Raw genomic sequence first — 14,233 nt, 5'->3', positions numbered from 1 at the left:
AAATATTTTGTATACAAATTCTTTGTTGGTTACATGTGTTGCAAATATTTTCTCCCAATTTGTGGCTTGCCCTATCACTCTCTTTATGGTATCTTTGGATGAATCAAAATTCTAAATTTGAATGTAGTCAAATTTATCAATATTTTTCTTTCTTTATGTTCAAGAGATCCTTTCCTATCCCATGGTCATAAAGGCATTTTCCTATATTATCTTCTAAAAGGTTTATAGTTTTGTCTTTCACATTAAAATCTCTAACTTTTTATAGTGCGGAATTTCAAATATATACAAAAGTAGAGAAAATAGTATATTAAACCCATATATTCCCTTCACCCAGCTTCAAAAATGTTAAAATCAAGGCCAATCTTGTTGTATCTTTACTCCCACCCACTACACCCTCAAAAACATAATATTTCATCCATTAATATTATAAAATGTATTTTTAAAATATAAGAACTATTTTTAAAAACCTAACCACAATAATAATATCATACCTAAAAATCTTACAAATTTCTTAATATCATCAAATATCTATTCAGAGTTCTTTGTATTTCAGTCTTTATCAATCTAGAATTAATTTTTGTATATAGTATAAAGTAGAAATCCAATATAATTTTTTGCCGTGTCATAACAATTGCCCCAGCACAACTTATTGAATTGTCCATCTTTTTCCTTCCTTTCTGCAATGCTACCTCTGTCATAAACCAAATTTCTACATATGCTTGGGTTTGTTTCTGGGATTTCTATTCTGTTTCATTGGTCTATTTGTCTTAAGATACTATTTTAATTACTATAGGTTTATAAATCTTAATATGTGATAGGGCAAGTCCTTTGACTTTGTTCTTCTTCACGAATTTCTTGGCCATTCCTGGTCCTTAGCTCTTCCATGTAAAAATTATAGAAACAGCTTGTCAAATTCCACAAAAAAAGGCTGTTGGGATTTTTATCAAAATTGTATTAAATCTATAAATCAATCAGAGGAGAAATGTCATCTTTACAATATCTTTTTATGTGAACATATCTGTCCATTTGCTTAGGTAGTTTTTCAATGTCTTTCAATACACTTTTAAAATTTTCTCCATAGGGCTTGCACAATTTTTATTAGATTTATTCCTAAGTATTTTTTATTGCTATTGTAAATGGTATCTTTATATAAATTTTATTTACTAATTGTTGCTGGAATATAGAAATGAAATAGACTTTTATAAACTGATTTATACCCATAAACCTTCTAAATTCTCTTAATTTTAATAATTCACTGAAAGTTCTTTTGGATTTCCTGCATAGATGAACATATATCCACAAAAGCCACCATTTTCTCTCTTCCTTTCCAATCCTTATATATTTTATTTCCCATTCTTATCTTATTGTATTGGCTAGAGTCTTCAGAATAATGTTGAATAAGATTAAACATTCTTGCTAATCTTTCAACAAAAGAGGTACTTTCAACATTTCACAATTATATGTGATAGTATAGATGCCTTTATTGGATTAAGAAGGTTCCTTTTTATTGCCTGTCTTCTTTTTAAATCATGAACTAACCTTGGATTTTTCTTCATCTATTGGTACAATCATATGGTTTTTCTCCTTTAATCTGTTCATGTGGTGAATTAGATTAATTTACTTTCCATTACTGAACCAACTGCATTCCTAGTATAAACCTAACTTGGTCATGTAGTACTATGTTTTTTCCTGTCCTGTTTTCTTTCACTATCCTTGTTTGGTTTTGGTATCAAAGTGATTCTACCTACATCAGATAAACTGGGAAGTGTCCCTCATTTAAAAATTTTTTTAAAAAAAATTCTCTGAAAATTTTGTGTAAGATTGTCTATTCCTTGAAATTTTGGTAGAACTTACTGGCCAGGCTTATCAGAGTGGATCACACAGAGCATGGTAAGATTTTTAAATTATGGTCCAATTTCTTTAATGGTCATAGGACAATTCAGGTTTTCTATTTCTTCCCTAATTGGTTTGAATTTATTTATTTCATATGTTTTCAAATATGTTGGCCTAAAATTGTCTATACTGTTCTTTGTATCTACTTAATCCCTTCACCATATCATATCAACTTTTTTTTTCTTTTTGGTGAAGAAGATTGGGCCTGAGTTGACATCTGTTGTCAATCTTCCTCTTTTTACTTGAGGAAGATTGTCACTGAGCTAACATCTGTGCCAACCTTCTTCTGTTTTGTATGTGGGATGCCACCACAGTGTGGCTTGATGAGTGGTGTCTGAACCCACACTGGGGGTCTGAATCCACAAACCCTGGGCTGCCGAAGTGGGGTATGTGAACTTAATCACTATGCCACCAGGCTGGCCCATATCAACTTTTATTATTTATAATATTTATTTTTGCATTCTCTTTTGTTTACTTAGTTAATTTTACCAGAAGTATTTTCAAAACACCAAATTTTGGCTTTGTCAACCTTCTCTATTTTATGTTTGGTTTCCTTTTCATTAATTTCAGCTTCACTTTTTTTTCTTTTCCTTTCTTTGAGATTGTTCTGCTATTTTTTTCCTTAACTTCTTTTTTTTTTTTTTTTGAGGAAGATTAGCCCTGAGTAACATCTGCCCTGAATCCTCCTCTTTTTGCTGAGGATGACTGGCCCTGAGCCACTATCTGTGCCCATCCTCCTCTAGTTTATATGTGGGACACCTGCCAAGCATGGCCCAACATACGGTGCACAGGTCCACACCCAGGATCCAAACTGGTGAACCCTGGGCCACCGAATCAGAAAATGTGAACTTAACCACTGTGCCGCTGGGCTGGACACCTTAACTTCCTTTTGAGTGCTTGATTTTTTAATTTTAAGACTTTCTTCATTTTTTTCCTTTAAGGCTATGAATGTCTCTCTAAATAGTGCTTGCTTGCACCCCACAGGTTTAGATACATAGTAGTTTTACTACTGTTCAGTTATAAGTATTTTCTAGTTTCCATTATAATTTCTCTTTTAGCCTATGAGTAGTTAAGAAGTATCTTCTTAAATTCCCAAATATGTGAAGTTTTTCAGATTTTCTTTGTATTATAGATTTCTAACTTAGTTGCATTGTGGTCCCAGAATGTGGTCTGTATGATACTAATCCTTGAAAAATTTGTTTAGCCTCATCTTATGGCTTAGCATTTGTTCAGTTTTCAGAAATGTTCCAAGGGTACTTTTTAAAAATGAGTTTTCTGCAATCATTAGGTACAATGCTCTTTTTGCCCTCAGTCCCAGAGAATGTCCCCTTGATCTCCAGCAGCTCAGAGATCACTTAAAAATCACAGCAGAGGAAATGGCTGTTTTTCCTGATGCCAGGAACTCTTTGGCACTTAACTCTATCAAAAATATCTCCCAAGAATGGCTATACCCTCCTGGAAGCACTAAGCACTCTTTTGTCAGACATGTTACAGAGTCAATAAATTTTCATTCAAACCTCACATTTTCTTCCTTGGCGTATATTCACGTTGTTTCACTTTCAGTGTTTGCAGAATTCAGACCCCACCTTGCCCCATTCACGGTCTGGTTCTTTCATAACTCCTCAATGGCTTTGGAGGAAGCAGATTTTCATGAAAACTGCTGTGGCTATTGTTATTAGAGGAAATAACACTTGACGATAACTAGCACTATGCTTGACATTAGTAGGTGCTCAATAACTATTTGTTGAATGGAAAAATTAAAACAAAATACTATACAATGTCAAAACTGAAGTTCACTCACTAATTTTATAGTCAAGGCAGAAGATCTCACTTTAATTAATAATGAGGATATAAAGTTAGACATAAATATAATCCACAAATTAACTAACTGTTCTTTTCTCACTGAGAATACAAACTAGCTAGCACTCCCTCTTCAGTCATAGAATGCACACGTGTGCCATACACACACACACAGAACTAATGCGTGACAGCAGATTAAATGAATATAGTGAAGGCATATTGCAACCTGGGGTTACAGTCTAAAGTCAGTATATATTGTGAAAATTGCATATAGTCAAAATAGCCCTTTAAATCCCTTAGGAAGATGCCATAGTGTCTTAATATATTTCACACAGCCAGTTTTTCCTCTAGTGTTGGAACAGATTGCTGTTACTTCAGTTAAGTACCAGATTAAAGAGCTGGTTTGCATTTAGGAGCCATGCTGTTAAAGACATTCTTTAATCACTAGACTCACAGTTAAGCTAGGCTAGAAGGTCATCATACAATAATTGAGATAGCCTGAGGAAATAGCAGATTTCTAACTCCCATTTTATACGATTATTGAGAGGAGAAATCTCCAGCGCTATTTAAGTCCCTCCTTCTCTTCCTTATTTCCTTGCTTTTTGCTTAGCAATATGAATGAGTTTTTAGGTTTTCTGTAAAGGGGTATCTTCATTTTAACAGCTTCTTGGTGGACACATCTTGAGTGACAGCAGTGCTGACACTAGGGCAGGCAACGAACTGAAGCAATCTTTGGACCAGGATGATTTTACTGAAGGTCTAAAATCCCACAAAGCAAACATCCAGATTCTCAATGAGTTCCAGTATATTAATTCATTTGATTTCAACAATTTCAACAAATTCAGATATTTGTTGAGCATCTATTTTGTGTCAGGCATCATGGGCACTGGAGATACAACAATAAGCACTTCAGACAAGAGCTCTGCCCTCCTGGAGCTTATAGAGGGAGGAGCCTACATTCTAGTATTTGACTTGTTTAGAAGTCTTTCTTAGAAGCTTCTGGACTCCCTTCTAAATGGTGCCTGAATGGTGGTTACTCATTCTCCTCAGGGTGGGAGGAGGAAGGATGACAATGGACAGCAAGCCCCAGAGCCCCAGTAAAAAGGCAATGTGGCTATGGCTGAAATAAATGATGTTAACAATGAGGACCTTGAGTTTTGGGGTAAATAAAAACATTAGAAGTTTGTTTGGTTGAACAGGGAACAAGTGGTCCAGCAGAAACAATACAGATTCCTAGGAAGAGAAAAGGAAATCAGAGAGTGAGTTAAAGGGTAAGGGCCATTTCCTAGTATAGCAGTACCACCTGCCTGACAAAGCCACCAAGTACAACCCTTAAAAAAAAAAGAGTCAACTGCCAGTACCATGCTGTTTTGATTACTATAGCTTTGTAGTATATTTTGAATTCAGGGAGTCTGATACCTCCAACTTTATTCTTTTCTCTCAGGATTGTTTTGGCTATTCAGGGTCTTTTGTTTTTCCTAATATAAATTTTAGGATTCTTTGTTCTATTTCTGTAACGAATGTCATTGGGATTCTCACTGGGATTGCATTGAATCTGTAGCTGCTTTAGGTAATATGGACACTTTAACTGTGTTTATTCTTCCATTCCATGTGCATGGAATATCTTTCCATTTCTTTCTCTTTTTTTTGAGGAAGATTAGCCCCGAGCTAACTGCTGCCAATCCTCCTCTTTTTGCTGAGGAAGACTGGCCCTGAGCTAATATCCATGCCCATCTTCCTCCACTTTATATGTGGGATGCCTAACACAGCATGGTGTGCCAAGCAGTGCCATGTATGCACCCAGGATCCGAACCAGTAAACCCTGGGCTGCTGAAGCAGAACGAGTGAACTTAACCACTGCGCTACCAAGCCGGACCCCAGTTTCACTTCTTCATTGCCAGTTTGGATACCTCTTATTTCTTTTTCTTGCCTCATTACTCTGGCCAAAACCTCTGGTACTATGTTGAATAAGAGTGGTGAGAGTGGGCAGCCTTGTCTTGTTTGTTCTTAGAGGGATGTCTTCCAATTTTTCACCACTAAGTATGATGTTGGCTATGGGTTTGTCACATCTGGTTTTTATTATGTTGAGGTACTTTCCTTCTATACCTGTTTTATTGAGAGTTTTTATCATAAATGGGTGTTGGATCTTGTCAAATGACTTCTCTGCAGCTATTGAGATAATCATGTAGTTTTTATTCCTAATTTTGTTAATGTGGTGTATTGCATTGATTGATTTGCAAATCTTGAGCCATTCCTTCATCCCTGGTATAAATCCCACTCAGTCATGGTGTATGACCCTTTTAACATATTGCTGTATTCAATTTGCCAATATTTTGTTGAGGATTTTTGTATCTATGTTCATCATCAATATTGGCCTGTAATTTTCCTTCTTTGAGTTGTCCTTATCTGGTTTTGGTATCAGGGTAATGTTGGCCTCATAGAATGAGTTAGGAAGCATTCCATATTTTTCCACTTTTTGGAATAGATTGAGAAGGATAGGTGTTCCATTTTCTTTGAGTGTTTGGTAGATTTCTCCAGAGAAGCCATCTGGTCCTGGACTTTTGTTTTTGGGGAGGTTTTTGATTACTGTTTCAATCTCTTTACTTGTGATTGGTCTATTCAGATTCTCTATTACTTCTTGATTCAGTTTTGAGAGGTATGAGCCTGAATTTACCCATTTCTTCTAGGTTGTTCAATTTGTTGGCATATAGTTTTTCATAGTATTCTCTTATAATCCTTTGTATTTCTATGGTATCTGTTGTAATTTCTCCTCTTTCATTTTTAATTTTATTTATTTGAGACTTCTGTCTTTTTTTCTTTGTGAGTCTGGCTAAGGGTTTGTCTATTTTGTTTATCTTCTCAAAGAACTAGCTCTTAGTTTCATTGATCCTTTCTATTGCTTTTTTAGTCTCTAATTCATTTATTTCTGCTCTAATTTTTCTTATTTCCCTCCTTCTGCTGACTTTGGGCTTTGTTTGTTCTTCTTTTTTTAGGTCCGTTAAGTGTAGTTTAAGATTACCTATTTGAGATTTTTGTTGTTTGTTAAGGTGGGCCTGTATTGCTATAAATTTCCCTCTTTGGACTGCTGTTGCTGCATTCCATAAGAGTTGGTATGTCGTGTTTTCATTTCCATTTGTCTCCAGGTATTCTTTGATTTCCCCTTTGATTTCTTCATTGATCCAATGGTTGTTCAGTAGCATGCTGTTTAGTCTCCACATATTTGTCTCTTTCCTAGCTTTTTTCTTGTTGATTTCTAGTTTCATAGCATTGTGATCATAAAAGATGCTTGATATGATTTCAATCTTCTTAAAGTTATTGAGGCTTGCCTTGTTTCCCAACATGTTGTCTATCTTTGAGAATTTTCCATGTTCACATGAGAAGAATGTCTATTGTGCTGTTTTGGGATGGAATGTTCTCTCTCTATATAGTAAGTCCATCTGGTCAAGTATTTAATTTAAGAGTACTCTTTCCTTGTTGAGTTTCTGTCTGGATGATCTATCCATTGATGTAAGTGGAGTGTTGAGGTCCCCTAGTGCTATGTGTTGCTGTCAATTTCTCCCTTTAGGTCTGTTTATAGTTGCTTTATATACTTTGGTGCTCTTGTGTTAGGTGCATACATGTTATGAGTGTTATGTCTTCTTGGTGGAAAGTTCCCTTTATCATTATATACTGCCCCTCTTTGCCTCTCATTGTAGTTTTTATCTTGAAGTCTGCTTTGTCTGATATAAGTGTGGCAACACCTGCTCTCCTTTGCTTGCCATTTACTTGGAGTATTATCTTTCATCCCTTCACTCTGAGCCTTTGTTTGTCTTTAGAGTTGAGATGTGTTTCCTGGAGGCAGCATATTGTTGGGTCTTGTTTTTTAATGCATCCAGCCACTCTGTGGCTTTACATTGGAGAATTCAATCCATTTACATTTAGAGTGATTATTGATATATGAAGGCCTAATACTGCCATTTTATCTCCTGTTTTCTGGTTGTTCTATATTTCCATTGTTTCTTTTCTCTTGTATTTCTGACTGCCATTTCAGTTTGGTGGTTTTCTGTGCTGGTTCTCTCAGTTTTCTCTTTATGATTTGTGACTCTACTCTGATTTTTTTTGTTTAGTGGTTACTATGAGGTTTGTATAAAAGATCTTATAGATGAGATAGTCCATTTTCTGACAGTCTCTTATCTCCATTAGCCTAAGCAGGTTCCATCCCGTTTCTCTGCCTCTTCTGAATTACTGTTGTTACAAATTGTTATTTTCCATGTTGTGAGTTTGTGACTAAATTGAAGTGTTTATTGTTATTTTTGATGCTTTCCTTCTCTTTGTTTTTCATGTTATGCTTAAGTGTTTACTGACCTATTCTGATATAGAGCTGCAATTTTCCTAGTCTTTCTATTAATTTTCTTGCTCAAGATTTTGTAAACTTTTGCCTTTTTGTTACAGTTAGGAGGGCTTCCTTCATCATTTCTTGTAAGGGAGGTCTAGTGGTGATGAACTCCCTCAGCTATTGTTTATCTGGGAAAGTTTTTATTTCTCAATCATATGTGAAGGATAGTTTCACTTGATAGAGTATTCTTGGCTGAAAGTTTTTGTCTTCAGTATTTTGAATATATCATTCCACTGTCTCATAGCCTGTAAGATTTCTGCTGAGAAACCCGTGGAAAGCCTGATAGGGGTTCCTTTGAAGGTTATTTTCTTCTGCCTTGCTGCCCTTGACATTTTTTCTTTGTCATTGACTTTTACCAGTTTTAATAGTATATGCCTTGGAGAAAGTCTTTTTGCATTGATGTAATTAGGAGTTCTACTGGCTTCATGCACTTGTAAGTCCAGTTTTTTCCCCATATTTGGGAAGTTCTCAGCTTTTATTTCTTTAAACAAATGCTCTGCTCCTTTCTCCCTCTCCCCTTGCTCTGGAATACCTATAATCCTTATGTTGCTTTTCCTAATTGAGTCAGATATTTCTCAAAGAGTTTCTTCATTTTCAAAAAATTCTTACTTTTCTCTCCTCTTCCACCTGAAGGATTTCTATATTTCTAACCTCTAAATCACCAATTCTGTCCTCCTCCATAACATCAGCTCTATTTTTTATGGATTCTAGATTACTTTTATCTCATTAATTGTGTTCTTTATATCCAGAATTTCTGTTTGGTATTTTTTCTAGAGTTTCAGTTTCTTTTGTGAAGTATCCCTTCTGCTCATTAATTTTATTCCTGAGCTCATTGAAGTGCTTTTCTGAGTTTTCTAGTAACTCATTGAGTTTCTTTGTGATAACTATTTTGAATCCTCTGTCGTTTAGATTGTAAATTTCTGTGACTTCAGGATTGTTTCTGGGGACTTGTCATTTTCTTTCTGCTCTGAAGTGTTAATGTAGTTCTTCATGGTGTTTGATGAAGTAATCCTTTGCTGACACATTTACGGCAGTATCAGGTCAGATTCCACCTGCTGCTGCTGAGGGGAGAGCAGGAGCTGTGTTTTCTGATCCTGCCCCATCTGCTGGAAGTTTTGCAGGTAGGGCTACTCTGCAATTGCCCAGGCTGGCCGCAGCCACTCTGCAGGTTGTGCTTACATGGGTAGGGCCTCTTTGCTGGGTGGGTGGGTTGGGCACCATAGCCAGGGCTCTGTGCTCAGCAAGGGACTGGCTGACCTACCACATTCTAGGTGGGAGGGGCACCTATGCAGAGCTGAGCTGCCACTCAGTGGATCCCATTGGCTGCTGTGCTCCATGGGTGGGGGTCCCTTCTGAGTGAGCAGGGCACCTTTTCGCCTGTGCTGTGCTAGGGGTGAGGTGTGCCCATGCAGGGGCTGAGCTGCCACTCAGTGGGTCCTGTGGGTTGCTGGCTCCATGAGTGGGGATGCATTCTGAGCAGGTGTGGTGCCTTCTCACCTGTGCTATGTTCAGTGGGTGGTCACTATCATATGGGCTAAGCCACTGCAACTCAGTGTAGAGCATTCCCACTGGTAGGGATTCTGCAGCATGGTGGGTGCTCCCATGGGCCAGGCTGCAATTTGGAAAGCATTCACACAGGCTGGGCTGTCCCTACCTCCTCTTACAGTTGTGCTGGCCACCGTGTGAGGATCCGCCACCTGGCTCACTGCTGCTGGGGAGGGGAAGGAGTGAGCTCACCTAGTTATACTGCCTCCCAGGGATCAAGGCCACCCACCTTCAGATGTATAGCTGCGTGGATCTCTCAGATGTCCTCTTGTGCTGTGTGAGGAATCCTCTGCTGGTTAATGAATGTCCATTCAGTTGTGACTTAAAGGGGAGAGACAAAGAACAACTCACTCTGCCATGATCCTGATGTTACTCTGAGAGTTTTTATCATAAATGTTGGAACTTGTCAAATTCTTTCTCTGCATCTATTGAGAGGATCATGTGGTTTTTAATCTTCATTTTGTTAACATAGTGTATCACATTGATAGATTTATGGATGTTGAACCACCCCTGCATCCCTGGAATAAACTCCATTTAAGCATGGTGTATGATCTTTTTAATGTATTGCTGTATTTGATTTGCTAATATTTTGTTGAGGATTTTTGCATCTATGTTCATCAGTGATATTGTCCTATAATTTTCCTTTTCTGTGTTGTTCTTGTCTGGTTTTGGTATCAGGGTAATGTTGGGCTCATAAAATGGGTTAGGAATCATCCTGCCCTCTTCAAGTTTTCAGAATAGTTTGAGAAGGATAGGTATTAAATCTTTGAATGTTGGTAGAATTTAACAGAGAAGCCATCTGGTCCTGGACTTTTGTTTTTTTGGGAGGTTTTTGATTATTGCTTCAATCTCTTTCCTTGTGATTAGTCTATTCAGAAAAACAGACATACAGATCAGTGGAACAGAATTGAGAGCCCAGAAATAAAACCATACATCTATGGACAGCTAATCTTTGACAAAGGAGCCAAGAACACACACTGGAGAAAGGAAAATCTCTTCAATAAATGGTGTTGGGAAAACTGGACAGGCACATGCAAAAGAACGAAAGTAGACCGTTATCTTTCACCATCCACAAAAATTAACTCAAAATGGATCAAAGACTTGAAAGTAAGAACTGAAACCATAAAAATCCTAGAAGAAAATATAGGCAGTATGCTCTTTGACATTGGTCTTGGCAGTATCTTTTCAAACACCATGTCTACTCAGGTAAGGGAAACAAAAGGAAAAATAAACAAATAGACTACATCAGACTAAAAAGCTTCTGCATAGCACAGGAAACCATCAAAAAAATGAAGAGACAACTCACCAACTGGGAGAAAATATTTGCAAATCACGTATCTGACAAGGGGTTATTTTCAAAAATATATAAAGATCTCATACAACTCAACAACAACAACAAAAACACATGATCAAAAAATGGGCAGAGGATATGAACACACACTTTTCCAAAGAATACATACAGTTGGCCAACAGGCTCAAAAAAAGATGTCCAACATCACTAGTTATTAAGGAAATGGGAATCAAAACTACAATGAGGTATCTCCTCACACCCATCAGAATGGCTGTAAACAACAAGACAAGAAATAACAAATGTTGGAGAGGATGTGGAGAAAAGGGAACCCTAACACACAGCTGGTGTGACTGCAAACTGATACAGCCACTATGGAAAACAGTATACAGATTTCTCAAAAAATTAAAAATTGAAATACCAGGAGGTCCTGGGGTGATGTCAGCAACATGGCAGAATGAACTATTTCCTTTATTTCTCCCCCTTCAAACTACACAAAATGGACATTCATTGATCAATGGAGGATACCCACACAGCACAATAGGACACTTGAGAGACCCACAAGACTATACATCTGAAGGTGGATGGACTATCCCTGGGAGGTGGTGAGATAAGTGAGCATTCTCCAGCTCCCTTGCAGCCCTTTACATGCATGTGACTGCTTTCCCAGCTGGAGCACCCATTGTACAGCTGTGGCCCCGAGGGTGGGAGTGCACCTTAGTGCGATTGCAGGAACAGATTATAGCAGCCCTGAATCCCCATGTGATTGCTTTCCCATCCAGTTGGAGAGCCCATAGTGCTGCTGTGGTCCCAGGGAGTGGCCCAGGCTCAGATCTAGTGGGGAAGCCCTGCCCACTAAGCACAATGGCCAGTGTGACCTAGGATTAGGTGGTTGCAATCTGCATTCCAGGACGAACAACTTCTCAGCTGCCAAGAAGGCCCACAGTACTGCTTGCTGTCCTGAAGGTGGGAGCATGCCTCAGTGGCACTGTGGGAGCAAGCAGTAGCAGCCCTGAGCCCCCACGTGATAGCCTACTCATTTGGTGGGAGAGCCCACTGTGCCACTGTGGCCCAGGCTTGGACAGGCACAGCAGCCAGGGATTTTGGTGGCCTCAGAATACACAGCTCATGCAACACCCCCCTCCAGTGGCAGCAGGTGGAATCTGTGACCAGATACTACCACTATGCAAAGACACAAATCCACCCTGTCAAATAGTATAAACAGGTATATTAACACTTCAGATCAGAAAGAAAAAGACAAACACCCAGAAATCAAACCTGAAGACACAGAAAGTAACAATCTAAATGACAGAGAATTCAAAATAGCTATCATAAAATACTCAACAAGTTATGAGAAAACTCAGAAAGGCAGTTCAATGAAATCATGAATAAAATTAATGAACAGAAGGAATTCTTCACAAAAGAGATGCAAACTATAAAGAAAGGCCATTCAGAAATGTTGGAGATAAAAAACACAATGAATGAGATAAAGAAAAATTTGGAGTCCTTAAATAACAGAGCTGAAATTATGGAGGAAAGAATTAGCAATTTAGGCAACATGCATGCAAAGGACAGAAATATAGAAATGCTTTAGACAGAGTAGGAGAGAGAACTAAGACTAAAAAAAAATGAAGAAATCTCTGAGAAATATCCAACTCAATTAGGAAATGCAACATAAGGATTGTAGGTAGTCCAGAGGGAGAAGGGGGAGAAAAGAGCAGAGAGCTCTTTAAAAGAAATAATAGCTGAGAACTTCCCAAACCTGGGGAAAGAGCTGGAAATATAAGTAAAAGAAGCTACTATAGCTCCTAATTACATCAATGTAAAAAGACCTTCTCCAAGGCATATGTAAAACTGGCAAGAATCAATGACAAAGAAAAAATGTTAAGGGCAGCAAGGCAGAAGAAAATAACCTACAAAGGAACCCCTACTAACCTTTCAGCAGATTTCTCAGGAGAAATTTTAGAGGCTAGGAGAGAGCAGAATGATGTATTCAAAATTCTGAAAGACAAATCCTTCAGCCAAGAATACTCTATCCATTGAAACTATCTTTCAGATATCATAGAGAAGTTAAAACTTTCCCAGATAAACAAAAACTGAGGGAGTTCATCACCACAAGACCCCACCCTATAAGAAAGGATCAAGAAGGTCCTCATACCTGAAAAACAAAGAGGGTTTACAAAACCTTGAGCAAGGAGATAAATAGGCAGATAAAATCAGAAAATTGCAGCTAGAGAACTGGTTAGCAAACACTTAATTATAACATTAAAGATAAAGGAAAGGAAAACATCAAGAATAAATATAACCACTTCATTTTAACCACAAATTCACAACACAAGATGGAATAAGTTGTGACAACAATAACTTAGACAGGGAAGTGGAAAGGGATGGAAACTGCTTAGACTAAGAAAATAAGAGGCTATCAGATATGGACTGTCTCATCTATGAGAACTTTTATAAAACCTAATGGTAACCACTAAACGAAAAATCAGAACAGAGACACAAATGATAAAGAGAAAACTGAAGAAACCATCATAGAGGGCCAATAAACTGAACTGGCAGTCCAAAATACACAGGACAAGAAACAAGGGAAGTACAGAACAGCTGGAAAAAAAATGATAAAATAGCAGCATTAAGCCCTCATATATCAATAATCACTCTAAATGTAAATGTATTGACTTCTCCAATCAAAAGTCACACAGTGGCCGGGTAGATTAAAAAACAAGACCCAAGAATATGCTGCCTCCAGGAAACACATCTCAGCTCTAAAGACAAACACAGTCTTAGAGTGAGGGGGTGGAAGGCAATACTGAAAGCTAATGGCAAACAAAAGAAAGCAGGCGTTGCCATACTCATATCAGACAAAGTAGACTTCAAGATGAAAAAGGCAATAAGAGACAAAGTGGGGCAGTATACAATAATAAAAGGGACATTCCACCAAGAGGACAAAACACTTATAAATATGTATGCACTTAACACAGGAACACCAATGTACATAAAGCAACTATTAAATGATCTAAAAGGAGATATTAACAGTAGCACAATAATAGTAAGGAACCTTAACACTCTACTTACTTACATCAATGGATAGATCATCCAGATAGAAAGTCAACAAGACAATAGTGGAATAAATGAAAAACTAGACCAGATGGACTTAATAAATATATATAGAACACTCCATCCAAAAACAGCAGAATACACATTCTTCTCAAGTGTACATGTAAAATTCTCAGAGATAGATCATATGTTGGGAAACAAGGCAAGCCTCAATAAATTTAAGAAGATTGAAATCATACCAAGTATCTTTTCTGCCCACAATGCTATGAAACTCA

General features: G+C 37.6%; 1 protein-coding gene across 4 annotated transcripts in view; it reads right to left on the bottom strand.

Moving 5' to 3' along the window:
• Positions 1-14,233, bottom strand: part of ASIP (agouti signaling protein) — a 116,757-nt gene that overhangs the window by 46,403 nt on the left and 56,121 nt on the right. The window contains exon 2 of one of the 4 annotated variants that reach the window (XM_070588067.1): positions 9,843-9,934. The exons of the other annotated variants lie outside the window; for them this stretch is intronic. The gene's annotated coding sequence lies outside the window, so the exon portion shown is untranslated. The remainder of the gene's footprint in view (positions 1-9,842; positions 9,935-14,233) is intronic. 4 annotated transcript variants of the gene reach the window in all.

The sequence above is a fragment of the Equus przewalskii genome, chromosome 21 (genome assembly GCF_037783145.1).
Source record: "Equus przewalskii isolate Varuska chromosome 21, EquPr2, whole genome shotgun sequence".
NCBI classification, from domain to species: domain Eukaryota; kingdom Metazoa; phylum Chordata; class Mammalia; order Perissodactyla; family Equidae; genus Equus; species Equus przewalskii.
Note: the sequence above shows the minus strand (reverse complement) of the source record. Positions and strands in the feature narration are given on the sequence as shown.